This window comes from Macrotis lagotis, chromosome 3 (genome assembly GCF_037893015.1).
Source record: "Macrotis lagotis isolate mMagLag1 chromosome 3, bilby.v1.9.chrom.fasta, whole genome shotgun sequence".
Taxonomy (NCBI): Eukaryota; Metazoa; Chordata; class Mammalia; order Peramelemorphia; family Peramelidae; genus Macrotis; species Macrotis lagotis.
Genome location: NC_133660.1, coordinates 95,877,000 through 95,893,964, shown reverse-complemented (window position 1 = coordinate 95,893,964; position 16,965 = coordinate 95,877,000).

The window sequence follows — 16,965 nt, the reverse complement described above, 5'->3', positions numbered from 1 at the left end:
TCAAAACAATCTGGTGTTGGCTAAGAAACAGAGTGGTGGACCAGTGGAATAGAATAGGTGCAATAGTAGGATATGAATATAGTAAATCTTCTTTTTGATAAACCAGAGTCCAGCTTTGGAATAAAACTCTCTATTTGATAAAACCTGTGGGAAAAATTGAGTTAGTATGGAAGAATCTTAGATTAGACCAACACCTCACACCTTATTCCAAGATAAGATCCCAATTTGATACAGGATTTAGACATATAAAGTAATAGATATGACCAGTAAACAAGTCCTTGATAAGATAAAAATGGATACAGGAGTTTTATATTAAAATATTATAAGCAAGCTAGATTATCAAGGAGTAGTTAGGCTGTCAGATTTATGGAAAGGGGAGCAGTTTATGACTAAGGAAGAGAGGGAGAACATCATTAAAAACAAACTAGATGATTTCAATTATATTAAATTAAAAAAGATTTTGCACAGATAAAACCACTGCAACCAAGATCAAAAGAAATGTAGTATACTGGGAAACAATCTTTACATCTAATGTTTCTGACAAATTTCTCAATTCTAAAATATACAGAGAACTGAGTCATATTAAAAAAAAGCCATTCCACAGTTGAGAAATGGTCAATGGATATGCCATGGGAATTTATAGATGAAGAGATCAAAGCAATCCATAGTCATATGAAAAATAGTTCTAAATCATTACTTATTAGAGAAATGCAATTAAAGCTTCTCTGAGGTACCAACTCACACCTCTCAAACTGGTCAATATGACTAGAAAGGATAATGATCATTGTTGGAAGGGTTGTGGGAAATATGGGACACTATTACATTGTTGGTGGAACTGTGAACTCATCCAACCTTTCTGGAAATAAATTTGGAACTATGCCCAAAGGGCAACAAAAATGCGCTTACCCTTTGATCCAGCAATACCACTAATGGGTCTATACCCTGAAGAGATAATGAAAAGGGGTAATACTAGAACTTGTACAAAAATATTCATAGCAGCCCTGTTTGTGGTGGCAAAGAATTGGAAATTAAGTAAATGTCCTTCAATTGGGGATCAAACTGTGGTATTTGTATGTCATGGAACACTATTGTTCTATTAGAAACTCGGAGGAATGGGACTTCAGGGGAGCCTGGAGGAATTTGCATGACTGATGTTGAGCAAGATGAGCAGAAGCAGAAAAACACTGTACATCCTAACAGCAACACGGGGGTGATGATTAACCTTGATGGACATACTTATTTCTTCTGTGCAACAATTAGGGACAATTTGGGGCTGTCTGCAATGGAGAATACCATCTTTATCCAGATAAAGAATCTTGTAGTTTGAACAAAATTCAAGGACTATTCACTTTAATTTAGAAAAAACTGCTATTTTATTGGCTGATCTTGTTATCTGTTATACTTTTTGTTTCTTCTTTAAGGATATGATTTCTCTCTCATCACACTCATTTGGATCAATATACAACATGGAAACAATGTAAAAAGTGACAAATTGCTTTCTCTGGGGTGTGGGGGAGGGAAGTAAGATGGGGGAAATTGTAAAACTCAAAATACATAAAATCTTTAATTAAAAAAGAATAAACATTTTTATTGCTGTTGCTGCTACTGCTGATGGTGATGTTTGTAATTTTTCCTTTTTATATTTTTTATTATTTTTTAAGAAAGCTTTTATTTATTTTGAGTATTAACTTTTCCCCTAATCTTCCTTCTCTCTTCCTCCCTCTACCTACAGAAGGAAGTCTGTTTGTTGTTACATTGTTTCCGTGGTATACATTGATGCAATTTGAATATGATGAGAGAGAAATCATAACCTCGAGGAAAAATAATAAAGTCTAAGAGATAGCAAAATTACATAATAAGATAATAGGTTTTATTTCCCCTAAATATTCTTTCATCTTTCTTCAAACTCCACAATTCTTTCTCTGGATACAGATAGCATTCTCCATCACAGATACCCCAAAATTGTTCCTGATTGGTGCACTGATGGAATGAGCAAGTCCATCAAGGTTGATCATCACTCCCTTGTTGCTGTGAAGGTGTACAATGTTTTTTCTTTATTGTCTTCAGGAAGGCCTATAATTCTCAGGTTGTCCTGGTTTTGCTAATGAGGTATTTTACATTTTCTTCTATTTTTTATTTTTGGCTTTTTTTTAATAGACTCTTGCTGTCTTATGAAGTCATTAGTTTCCATATAATCCATTCTTTTTTTAAGAGAAGTATTTTCTTCATTTACCTTTGGCAACTCCTTTTCCAATTGGTTAATTCTATTTCTGAAAGAGTTTTACATTACACCAGTTGAGGTTTTCAGAGAATTATTTTCTTTTTGCATTTGTCCAGTTGTTTTTTCCAAGAATTTGTTTTCTTGTTGCAAGGTGTTAATTTTCTCTCCCGAATTTTCCAATTAATTTTCAAACTCCTTCCTGATTTTTTCAAGGAACTTTTTCTGTACTGCAGAACATATAATATTTTCCTCAGATGTTCTAGGTCTCTCTGAGTTATTGTCTTTTTCTTCTAGGAATTTTTCTATGGACCCTCCTTTTCTATGGACGTCTTCTTTCTTCATTTTCCTAAGATCTTATGTTGGGGAAGGGCTGATTCACAGAGGTTTGGTGTTGACTAGAGGTTTTACTCACTGGGTTTAGTAACTTCAAGTGGGCTGACCAGTAGGCAGTGTTGGTTGCTTTCTTTGGAGTATCTATGACCTTTATTTGAGGCTCTCTTCCTTGGACTGGAAGGGGTGGCTGAAGATGCTGAATACTTTTATCTTTGAACAATGGTTGATTTTGCCCTAGGGTAAGGCAATTACTCTCTCTATTCACAGCTGAGAGAGCTCTGCTGCTGACACATGAGTCTGGGCAGAGGTGCATTGTGATTGTGTTTGATCCAGGGGAAAAAAAAAAAAAAAAAAAACTTCAGCTGAAATTAAAGTATGGACTCCTAGTTGATTTCTGCTACTCTCCTGCACTGGAACTCTTGCCCTGTCAGCAAGCTCCATACTGTCAGTATCACAAACAAAACTTGTGCCCCTAGTTGGCTGCTATACCCATTGCAGATCAGGCCAGTCCTACTCTCAGATTCTAGCTCCACCGCTGAGCAGGCTAGTCCTATTCCCAGGCACTCAGGCTCTCACCCTTTCCTGTGCTCCAGGCAGAGTCCTCCCTCTTTGCCCAGGCTCACCCATGATCCTGGAAGACAAATTTTGAGGAAGATGTTCTTCTCCTAGCTTCTCTTTCTGGGTTTTTCAGATTGGATTTCTATTAAGAGGTTTGTTTTATACATACATACATACATATCTATATATCTATATCTATATCTATATATCTATATATCTATATATCTATATATCTATCTATCTATATATATATATATATATGAAGGAAAATCGGGAGACTTTAGTCCTGTGCCATGTCTTCTCTCCACCATCTTGGCTGCTATAATTTTTTTTTGAAGGATACTAGTGAAGAAGACATCAGGGAGATGATATGATGCCATGATGTTCATGTGAATTGAATTTAAGTGAGGTGTTGCTGTGCTAAGACAACAGTCCCACTTTCTCTTCCAAGGCTATCTGAGTTCAGTGGCCAGATATTGTTGTAGAGAACCAAGGGCATGGGGAATACTGAAATCAATTGGAAACAAATTTGTAAATTTTTTGTTTACACTTGTTAAAAAAAAATTTATTCTCCCTTTATCACTGTTAAATCATTTCTGCTTTGACCTTCAGTCTAATCTTAGCCACATTCTCACTGATAAGCAAACTAGGTTGCTTATCTCTGGAAACAACATCTGAGACTACACAAACCCCAGACCTTGTCAAACCCTTCCCCAAAGGTAAACTCTCCAATGGAGGTTTTGGGCAACTTCCAAATCACTACTTTTTCCCCTGGACTCTGGGGGTGTGGTGGGGTGGGGTATTTAATGAAATTTCAAGAGGAGTATGGGCTCTCTCTTTTTAAGATTTCCTGCTGAATATGGAAGCTGACCTGCCAAGATTAATTAGCAATCCATATGGTTTTTCTTTAAGCTCTTCTTAACTTTTCTATTACTTTCTTTTGTATTGTAAATTTTTAAAATAAATCTCAATTTTCTTTTTACACCTGCATTCCTAGGTCAAAGAGTGATCTTCACAAGCAGAAGAAGGAACACATGGCAATAATATGAATCAGGATTAGAGATAGTCCTGGTAATCAGAGCTAAGTGACATGCCAGGGTCAGCTAATATGTGTCTGAGGCCAGATTTGAGTTTAGGTCCTCCTGACTTCAGGACCATCAATCTGAACACTGCTCCATCTAACTACCCTAATTATCACTGCTATTTTTTATAAATTCCAATTCTAACTACACTTATTCATATAGCAAGCCAGAAACAGTGACTGTAGAAAAGAACAAGAAAATGGAATTCATGACTTCTCACTACTCCTGTTTGATCTTCCTTTCTAGTCATTTAATTCAAAAGTGCATAACTGCTCTTATTCACTCTCTTGTTCTGTCTCTATGCATGTTTCTCTGGCTCCCTCTCTGTTTCTCTATTTCTATTTCTCTCTGTTTCTGTCTCTCTCTTTCTCTGTGTCTTTCTCTGTCTCTGTCTCTGCCTGTCTGTCTCAGTCTCTCTCTGTCTCTCTGTCTCTTTCTCTCTTTGTATGTGTGTGTCTCTATCTGTCTATCTGTCTTTCATACCAGTAGGAAGATTTTTTTTCTCTAAAAACTTCATCTATGTATCCTTTGACTATTTGAATGAATTAATTAACCTTTTGTATATAGCATGGGGTAAGAAATTGTTGAAATATTCCATAACCATTTGGGAATTCCTATTATCATGGAACAATTATGCATTTTAATATATCATTACATTTATCCACCTTTATCTTTCATTCAATGGGGACAATAAATTAAGTCCAATGAAAGCAAAATTAATTGCCACAGATTACTGAAATGACTTCATACTACCTTCTAATAATTTTTATAAACCTTTATGATCTATTCCATTCCTACTTTTTCAGTATTTATGAATTTTCCTTCTCCTTACTCTCCACATAGTCTCTGGTGTACTTATTTTTCCTGACCCACAACACTCCACATCTACAGCCTGAGAATTTTCATTGTTTACTCCCTATATCCTAAACTCTTTCCTCCCTCATTTCAAACTCCTGACTTCATTGGCTTACTTCAGGTCTCAGGGAAATCCTACCCTATACAACAAGGGTTGGGAAAATTTTCCTCCAAAAATCTTAAATCCTGAACTACAAAACCTGTTCCAATGTATATTGTATATATTTCATTTGAACAAATTTCTCTACATTGTCTCCTCCATTAGCCTGTGGGATGTTTAAGAGGAGGAACTGTTTTTGTCTTTCTATTAATCCCCAGTATTTGACACAGTTCTTGGGACACATTAAGGACTTAATAAATTCTAGTTGCTTAATTAATTTCTCTTGGGACAAAAAATTTCAATCTATTTGACTGAGCCCAAAGAGAAAAAAGAAAAGCACAAGTATGTGCATATATACTATATATGAAATTTTATAAAATAACCATTCTGTCTTATGTTTTCAGTTGCATCAGTTGCCTCAGAAGGAATATGACAAACCCTGTGCATTGTCTTAGACAGTAAAGCGCCAGGAGTTATTACAGAATCACTACTCTGCAATGCAATGTATTTTATTTTCATTCTATTTCTCTTTTTCATTCCATTTCATTGCTTTTTAATGCTTATTTTTAAATTCATCTTTTATAATCAGTTTAAATATCCTTCTAAGCAAAATAAATAGAGAAACAGATGCAGTGACTGCAGACAATGAAACATTGAGGAAATCTGCAAATCCATGCAGTTTATATGCAAGTAGGAATCATAAAAGAAGCTGAAGTGGATGAATGCTTACCAAAGGAAGAAATACTTTTAGCAATTAAAAAAAAAAAAGACAATCAAATACAGTTGCGACACTTGAACAATTCAAGACAATCAGAAAGTGGTGATTTGCAAAAGAAATTATATATCCCATGCTATGATTTTATTGTGATGTCTGTGCCTTAACACAGATCCATAATGTATATTACTGAAATTAAAGAAAACTTCAAATTTTTTAAAATTCTTGGCAATTAAGCTAGGACATATTCATCATTTGCAAAAAAATTGAAATAATTGCTACATTTAAGACAACCAATGCCATCTTCCTTTTTAAAAGTAATTTTCCAATCATATGTGAAGAGAGTTTTCAGCATTCAATTTTCATGAAATTTTCAGTTTGAAATTTTTCTTCCTACCTTTTTTCCATCTTCTATCTTCAATACAGCAAGGAATATAATATAGGTTATTTATGTACAAACATGTTGAACATATTTCCATATTAGCAATTTTCTGAAAGAACAATCAGAATAAAAGGGAAAAACCACAAGACTGAAAATAACAACCAAAAATACAAGAAAAACAAAAGTGGAAATATTATGCTTCATTCTGCCTTCAGACTCCAAAGGTATCTCTCTGTAAATAGCATTTCCATCATGAATCTTTTAGAAATCTATTGGATCATTGTATTGCTTATAAAATCTAAGTCAACTATTGTTGATCATTTTACGATGTTGCTGTTATTTTTCTTCTTTCTATTCACATCACTCAGCAGCAGTTCATTTAAGTCTTTCCAAGGTTTCCTATAGCAACTCAAGCATTCCCCAGGCAATGGACATTCTCTCAGTTTCCAATTCTTTGCCATCATAAATACATACAAATAAATATTTTTGTACAAGTAGTCCTTTTCCATTTTTTATCATCTCTTTGGAATATAGTATTAGTGGTTGTATAACTGCATAAAAGTGTGTGCAGCCCTTTTGTGGCATAATTCCATTTTGCAATCCAAAATGATTCATTCAGTTCACAACTCTAGCAATATTATGTTAATATTCCAATTTCTCTACATCTTTTTCCATATTGATCATTTACCTTTCCTGTCATATTTGCCTACTGATAGGTATGAAACATTACATCAGAGCTATTTTAGTTCTCATTTCTTTAATCAAATGTATTTTATAGCTTTTTAAAATTAGTATAGATAGTTTTAATTTTGTTATCTGAAAACTGCCAATTCATGATCTTTGACCATTTAAGAAATGGGGAATGACTTGCAAATTTGACTCAATTCTCTAATATTTTAGAAATGTTGATATTATTATAAATACTAGTTGAAAAAATTATTGCCAACTTTCTTTTTTATAAATGTTGGTTGCATTGTGGTTGGCTGTCTGTGTGTATGTATGTGTGTGTGTATGTGTGTGTGTGTGTGTGTGTGTGTGTGTTTAAAATAATTTTAACATAATACAATTAAAATTGTCCATTTTGTATTTCTCTTGTTTGGTCATATCTTCTTCCTTTTTCCAAAGTTTATTCCTTGCTTTCCTTATTTGCACCACTAATGAATAAATCATATAGCTATTTTTAACCTTTCTTGTTGTACTGTGAGAGATGTTAGTCTAAGCCTAGTTTCTGCTATTCATAAAATGCATTCTTAGGCCAGAAGTTTAAGTCTAAGTTCATCAAACAGTAGATTGCTAAAATAATTTATTATTGTATCTTATATGCCTAACCTATTGAACTGATCAACCACTTCATTTCATAGTATCAAATAGTTTTCATGATTGTCACTTTCCACTATAATTTTAGACTTGTATGACTCAGCCACCTACCTTTTTTGTATTATTATTTCCCATGAAATTCTTGACAATTTGTTCTTTTAGATGATTTTTATTATATATAAAATAAGTTTTCAGTAGTTTGATTGATATGGCACTGAAAAAGTAAAGTTATCATTTTTATTATATTAGTTTAGCATATCCATGAGCAAATGAGCAATTGATATTGTTTTCAATTATTTAGAAATTTTTTATTTGTCTATGTTTAAATGGTTCCTGGATCTGTAGACTCCAAAATAATTATTATCATCTATGGTTTATTAAAAATGAAATTTATTAGGCTTCTGGCCAAGATGGCAAGTGAAGATAGGCACTCTGTTAAGTTCCCTCTTTCCCCTAAAAAACTACATGATAGAAACCTCTTAATCGAAATTCAATCAACAAAACCCAGAAAGAGAAGCTAGGAGAACATTTACTAAGAAGGTTGGTCTCAGGAGTCTGTGAGTCAACTGGGAGACAAGAACAGAGGGTCAGCTCAGGGCTAGCAGCTGGGGGAAGCCAAAGGGCCATCCTCAGTCATTGGAGAGTGGCAGGTGTGAGATTCAAATTTAGCTTTGGCCTGGGGGAGAGGAATTACAGGAGAGTGAGTTCCAGTACAGAATTTCAGAGCATGCCTGGAGAACAAATGCCTGGGTCAGGAACCTGAGCTCCATACATTCAGTGGAGCCCTTTGAACAAACACACAATAAACAATCCCCTGATCTCCTCAGGCCTGAGAAACAGAATTCACTCAATGGAAATAGAATAACTCTCTCCACCCCAGGGCTCAGCACCTTGTTCCAGGTCAACTCAGACTCTGCTGCTGATGGCCCCAAATACTCCATAGAAAGCAACCAGCAATCCCTATTGGAGAGTAATTCCCTTGAAATTACTAAGCTAAGTGAACAAATTCTGTAGCATCTTCAAAAGCAAACCTCTGAGAGCCAGCTCCCTCCCCCTGCCCCAACACAAGATCCTGGAAATATGAAGAAAGGCCAGTGAAAGGGGGGGGCATGGAGAAATACTGAGAAGAAATAGATTCTAACCCAGAGAGTTCTAGCATTTCTGAAAAGAATATGAATTGGGCTTCAGTTCAGAAAGACTTCCCTGAAGAAATCAGGAAGGATTTTAAAAAGCAATTGGAAAAATCGGAAAACAATCTCAAGAGAAAATTAACACCTTGCAACAAGAAGTCAAATCCTTGGAAAATACAATGGACAAATAGAAAATGAGGATAACTCTCAAATCCTCAATTGGGCAAATGCAAAAAGAAAATAATTCTCTCAAAACTACACATGGGCAAATGGAAAATTCCTTCTAAAAGAGAATTGATAAACTGGAAAAGAAGTTGCAAAAGATCAATGAAGAAAATTCTTCTATAAAAAATTGGAATCGGTGGAAACTAATAACAACATGAGTTAACAAGATTCTGTTAAACAAAACCAAAAATTGAAAAAAAATACAAGAAAATGTAAAAGATCACATCAGCAAAAATACTGACCATGAGAAGAGATCAAGGAGGGCCAACGAATTACAGGCCTTCAGGAAAACATTGAAGAGATAAAAAGCCTGGCCTTAATATTATAAGATTTAGTGATGGACAATTGCCCTGATATCATGGAAGCAAAGGGTAAAATAATTATTGAAAGAATATTTCGATTCCTGACAGAAAGAGATCCTGAAATGAGAACACCAGGGAATATTTTGGCCCATTAAATACCAAGGGGCCACAGTAAGGATTATGCAGGACCTGGCCACATCCACATTGCGGGATCAAAGGGCCAGAATGAGATATTCCAAAGAGCAAGGGAGGTTGGAATGCAGCCAAGAGTCTACTATCCAGCACAGCTGAGCCTTCTCTTCCAGGGGAAAAGATTCTCATTAAATGAAATAGGAGAATTCCAATGTTTCCTGTGAAACAACCAGAGATAAATAGAAAATTTGGACTTCCAGCAGGAGACTCATGAGACACATGAAAAATAAAAAAAGGGTAAAGAATAAAAACTGCAATCCAATAAGATGAAACTGGCTATTTACCCACCTGGGAGGAAGAGTCACATTACTCTTGACAATTGCAACACTATTAGAGAGAATATACATAGCCAGACATTATGGACAATCACAAGTTTCTGAGACTCAGATAGAATGATTTAAAAAACAATATCACCATAAAAAGGGCAACAGTATGGAGATGGGAGGATGGAGAAGATTGGATGGGGTAAATCTCATTACATCAAGAGGTAGAAAAGACATAATGTACTAGAGGTGAAAGAAGGGAGGAGATGAGAACCACCTGAATCTTTATCTCATCAGCCTTAGCTTAAAGTTAACTTAGACACATTCAGTTAAGTTAAGAAACTTATCTTACCTTTCAAGCATTAAAAGGGGAAAGGGGGAGGGAGGATGGGGAGGGGAGAAAAGGGGGGGAAACTAACAGAAGGAATAGAAAAGAGGGGAAAAGGGAAAGGAGAAAGAAATGGTGGGGGGTTGATATAGGAGGGCAAACACATTGAAAGTGGTAGTGTTCAGAAACAAAACACTGGGGAATATGGATAAAGGGGGTAAAAGGGGAAAATACAAACAGAAGGAAGATAGCAGAGAGGGCATAAAGATTTAGTAATTATAACTTTGAATGTAAATGGGATGAACTCTCACTTAAAATGTAAGTGAATATCAGAGTGAATTAAAAACCAGAATCCTAAAATATGCTGCTTGCAAGAATCTCATTTGAAGTAGACAGATACATATGGAGTAAAGTTAAAAGTTGGAGCAAAATATATTTTGCTTCCACTGAAGTGAAGAAAAGCAAGGGTAACAATACTTATCTCAGACAAAGTATCTGCAAAAATAGATAGTGTTAAAAGAGACAAGGAGTTATATCCTCCTAAAAGATCCCATAGACAATAAAGTAATTTCACTTCTAAATATGTATACCCCCAATGAAATAACATCCAAATTCTTAGAGGAGAAGTTTAAAGAGATACAGGAAGACATAGAGAGAAAAACTCTAATAATGGGACCTCAACCTCCCACTCTCAGATTTAGATAAACCTAATCTTAAAATAAACAAGATTGAAGATAAGGAGGTAAATAGACCCATGGAGAAAATTGAATGGGGATAGTAAGGAATATACTTTCTTTTCTGTAGTACATGGCACTTACACAAAAATTGACCATGCACTAGAGCATAAAAAACTAATGTCCAATTATAGAAAGGCAGAAATCGTGAATACATCTTTCTCAGATCATAATGCATTAAAAATCATATGTAATATTGGGCCAGGAAGATATAGACACAAAACAAATTGGAAACTAAAGAACTTCATTTAAAGAATGAATGGATTAGCAAAAAATTATGGAGAGAATTTATTATTTCATCCCAGATAATGACAATAATAAAACAACATACCAAAACCTATGGGAGACACTCATTGTGCCTGTCAGGGGATATATTATAATTATAGACCTGTCTGCCTGATGACTATAGGTCTAAAAATATTAATTAAAATATTAGCAAAATGATTACAGCAAGTTATCACTAGGATAATACATTGTGCTCAAGTAGAATTTATTCCAGGAATGCAGGGTTGGTTCAATGTTAGGAAAACTCTTAGCATAATTAATTGTATCATTAACAAATCTATCAAATCATATGATCATATCAATAGATGCTGGAAAAAGTTTCTGACAAAATACAGCAGCCATTGCTACTAAAACCACTTGAGAGTGTAGAAATAAATGGACTGTTCCCCAAAATATCGATCTCTATCTATTTATCCACATTATCTATTTGAAACCATTAGCATGCATTATTTGCAATGGGGATAGGCTAGAGGCACTCACCATAAATCAGGGGCAAAACAAGGATGCCCATTATCACCACTATTATTCAATATTCTATTAGAAATGTTAGCTTCAGAATTAAAATAAAAAAATGAAATTGAAGGAATTAGAATTAAGAAGGAAGAGACAAAACTTTCACTCTTTGCAGATGACATGATGGTATATATAAAGAATACAGAAAAGATCACCTAAAATCTATTAGAAATAATTAACAAATTTAGCAAAGTAGCAGGATACTAAATAAACCCCCATATATCCTTAAAATTTCTATATATGGCTAGCAAGATATAGCAGAAAGAGCTAGAAAGAGAAATCCCTTTCAAAGTAACCTCAGACAAAATAAAATACCTGGGAGTCTACCTTGCAAGGCAGACTCAAAAACCTTTTGAAAACAATTACAAAACACATCTCATGCATATAAAATCAAAATAATTGAGCAAACATCAACTATTCTTGGATAGGAGAAGCTAATATAATACAAATGACAATTCTACCAAAACTAAACTACTTGTTTAGTGCCTTCCCAATCAAAATTCCAAAAAATTACTTTAATCAGTTAAAAAAAAAGTTGTAAGTAAATTTACATGGAGAAATAAGAAGTCTAGAATTTCCAGGGGTTAAATAAAAAAAGTAAAAAAGAAGGTGGCTTAGATCTAAAATTATATTATAAACATCAGTCATCAAAACTGTCTGGTACTGGCTTACACACAGAGTGGTGGATCTCAGTGGAATAGACTAGGAGCAATAGCAGCAAATGACTATGGTAATCTGCTGTTTGATGAACCCAAAGAGGCCAGCTATTGGGATGAAAACTCTCTCTTTGATAAAAACACTTGGGCAAAGGGGAAATTAGTATGGAAGAAACTTTAGACACCTAACAAAATAATATAAAAATGGATACAGGTGTTATATATTAAAAAATATTATAAGCAAGCTAGAATATCAAGGAATAGTTAAGCTATCAGATTTATGGAAAGGGAAGCAGTTTATGACCAAGGAAGAGATGGAGAACATCTTTACAAACAAACTATATAATTTTGATTACATTTAATTAAAAAAAATTAAACTAAGACCCATTTTTATAAAAAAAATACACAGATAAACTTTTGATTAACTTGATTTAAAAAATGATGAAAGAAGAAAACCAAATTTCTAGTTATAAAAAATGAAGATGAAATGAAAACAATAATTTGGAGTTATTTTGCCGAACTGTATGTCAATAAATCTGAAAAGAATGAATATCTCCAAAATATTAATTGTCCATATTACCAGGAGTTGAAATAACTTACATATATTTAGAAAAAGAAATTGAACAAGCTATCAATGAAAAAAATCTCCTGTGTCAGATGACTTAATAAGTGAATTCTACTAAACATTTAAAGTATAATTAATTCCAATATTCTACAAATTATTTGGGAAAATAGACAAAGAAGGAGTCTTTTTTGACCAAAAAATGGTGAATTTTTTAGAACTATTAGAGAAATGCAAATTAAAACATCTGTGAGATGCTTCAAACCAAGAAAACTAAAGTAGAGAAAGAAAGTATTAGACCAACTTTCTAATAATTAGTGCAAAAAGTCAATAAAACATTAGCAAAGACATAGTTATTTATCACCAGGATAATATACAATGACCTGGTAGGATTTATACCAGAAATGCAGAACTGGTTCAATATAAGGAAAGCTATTAGGAAAATTAAGTATATTAATAAGACAACTAACAGAACTCATAATCTCAATAGATGCCAAAAAAAGCTTTTGACAAAGTACAGCATCCATTCTCCTGTAACATTCTAGGGAAAATAGAAATAAATGAAGTTTTCTTTAAAATGATAAGTGATATCTGTCTAAAACCATGAACAAGTATGATCTCTAAAGGGCATCATCTACAAGCATTCTTAGTAAGATCACTACTAGTACAATCCTAATAAAATGACCATTATCACTAAGATTTTCAATATTTTTCTAGAAATGTTATCTTTAGTAATAAAAAAGAAAAGGAAATTAAAAGATTAGAATAAGCATGAGAGAACAAAACTATCATTCTTTATAGTAATATGATGATGGTGTAGTTAGAAAATCTCAGAGAATTAAAACTTAAAACAATTAACAAACTTAGTAGTTTCATTGTTTAAAATAAATTCATATATATTAACAACATTCTTATTATTTATCAACAAAACTCAACAGCAAGAGATAGAAAAATAAATTTCATTTTTTTAGAAATGTTTTATTCATTTTGAGTTTCGTGATTTTTCCCCCATTATTGCTCCCCTCCCCTCACCCCCATAGAAGGCATTCTGTTAGTCTTTACATAATTTCCATGGTATACATTGATTTTAGTTGAATGTGATGAAAGGTATAAGAGATAACAAAACTATACAATAAGATAAGAGGTTTTTTTCCCTTAAATTGAAGATAATAGTCCTTGGTCTTTGTTCAAACTCCACAATTCCACTCTATGGACACAGATGGCATTCTCTATCACAAATGCCCAAAATTGTGCTTTATTGTTGTACTGATGGAATGAGCAATCCATCAAGGCTGATCATCACCTGTGGTGTTCTATATGTTCCAGGCTGAGAGCTATGAAGGGTCAATACAGAAATAGTTAGGTGCTTTAAGGAGCAAGATGTACTTCAGAGTTTAGATAAAGGAGTAGCTGCCTGTCTGAGCTAAGGAGGTGTATTCCCAGGCTCAGATAGATAGCGCATTCTGAGATAATTACCTTCTGCACTTTGTTTATCAAATCACTGTTTGGTTCTCAAAACAATCTTCACTCTGTTTATCAAAACACTGTTTGGTTCTCAAAACAATCACCTAAGACATACACAAGATATGCATGTGAAAAAAATGCTTGCTAACACGCTTATGTAATTGGTTACATAAATGTAGAGTATAAAGGTATGTATCCTGTAATCAATGAAGGAACCAGCTTATGCATCATATTGGTGATGGCCTGAGTTCCCTCCGCCGAACTCAACAATCACCCCCATGTTGCTGCTAGGGTGTACATTGTCTTTCTGGTTCTACTTATCTCATTCAACATCAGTCAATGCAAATCCCTCCAGGCTTCCCTGAATTCCCATCCCTCCTGGTATCTAATAGAACAATAGTGTTCCATGACATACATATACCACAGTTGTTAATCCATTCCTCAACTGAATGACATTCACTTAATTTCCACTTTTTGCCACCAGAAACAAGGCTGCTATAAGTATTTTTGTACAAGGGGTGTTTTTAATCTTTTTTATCATCTCTTCAGGTTATAGACCCAGTAGTGGTATTGCTGGGTCAAAGGGTATGCACATTTTTGTTGCCCTTGGGGCATAATCCCAAATTGCTTTCCAGAAAGGTTGGATGAGTTCACATCTCTACCAACAATGTATCAGTGTCCCAGATTTCCCACATCCCTTCAAACATTAATCATTGTCCTTGCTGGTCATATTGGCTGCTCTGAGAGGTGTGAGATGGTATCTCAGAGATACTTTAAAATTGCATTTCTCTAATAAGCAGTGATTTAAAGTAATTTTTCATATGACTGTGGATCTCTTTGATTTGCTCATCTGTGAATTGCCTTTGCATCTTGTGGATATAGCCAAAACAATCATTAGAGGTATTTTGATAATTCTAAATGCTTTCAAGAATAAAATAGAGAAAGAGATCAATGATTTGGACATGCAACTAAAAAACCTAGAGAAAGAGTAATCTAAAAATCCCCAATTAAATACTAAATTAGAAATTCTGAAAATCATAGTAGAAATTAATAAAATGAAAAGTAGGAGAACAATTGAATTGATAAATTTGGAACTATGCCCAAAGGACAAACAAAATTATGCATACCCTTTGAACCAGCAATACCACTACTGGGTCTGCACCCTGAAGAGATTATGAAAAAGGGTAAAAATAGCAATGAAATAGATAAACCTTTGGTTAATTTAATTTAAAAAAGTTTAAAACCAAATGACCAGTAATATAAAAGAAATAGGTGAATTTACTAACAATGAGGAGGAAATTAAAATGATAATTCAGAACTATTTTGTCCAACTGTATGTCAATAATTTGACTAAGTGAAATGGATGAAGATTTACTAAAATAAAAACTTCCTAGGTTAACAAAACAGAGGAAATTTAATGTTTAACTAATTCCATCTAAAAAAAAGAAATTCAACAAGCCACTAATGAACTCCTTAAGAAAAAAAAAATCACTATCAAATCTTCAAGTAAAAAAAAAATAATGAAATTGAAACTCTTGATTCCATCTATGACACCAGTATGGTACTCATACCTAAACCAGAAAAAGCCAAAAGAGAGAAAGAAAATCATAGATAAAGTTCCCTAATGAAAATGGATGCAAAAATTTTAAATAAAATATTAGCAAAGCAATTACAAGAAGTTATCACTAGGATAATACTTTATGATCAAGCAGGATTTATAACATAATATGAGGTTGGTTCAATATTAGTAAACTTATCAACAGAATTGACCATATCCATAACAAACCTAACAGAAATCATATGATTATGTCAATAGATGCTGAAGCAGAATTGACCATATCCATAACAAACCTAACAGAAATCATATGATTATGTCAATAGATGCTGAAATAGATGTTTTTATAAAAAAACATGTTTTATAAAAAAATCACCCATTCCTTTTTAAAACACTAGAGAGCACAGGAAAAATGGAATGTTCCTTAAAATGACAAACAGTATTTATCCAAACCCATCAACAAATTTATATGTAATGGGTATAAACTAGATACATCCCTAATAAAATCAAGGTGAAACAAGGATGCCTGTTATCCCAGCTAATATTTAATATTGAATTATAAATGTTAGCTTTAGCAATAAGAGAAGAAATTAGAAGGAATTAGAATATATAAAGAATAAATAAAACTCACTCTTTTTTAGATGATATGATAGTATACATAGAAAATCCTAGAAAATTAAGTAAAAAAAAAACTACTTGAAATAATTAGCAACTTCAGCAGATTTTCAGGATATAAAATAATTCCACATATATAATCAACATGTTTATAGATTACTCCGAAGACACAGTAACAAGAAATAGAGAAATTCCAGTTAAAGTTATTGTCAGTAACATAAAATATTAGAGTCTACCTGCCAATAAAAATTTAGCAACAATACGAAAACAACTATAAAACACTTTTCTCACAAATGAAATCATATCTAGATAACTGGGAAGTGCTCTTGGATAGGCCAAGCTAATGTAATAAAAAATGCCATTTCCATAAAAACTAAACTTACATAAAATTTCTTTAATGAGCTAGATAAAATAGTAACTAATTTAATTTAGAAAATGTCATGAATATCGAGGGAATTGATGGAAAAATTAATGAAAAAAATGAAAATGAAGGTGACGTAGTCAAACCAGACCTATAATTTTATTATAAAGCATGAATCTTTAAAACTTCTTGGTACTGGCTAAGAAATAAAGTGGAA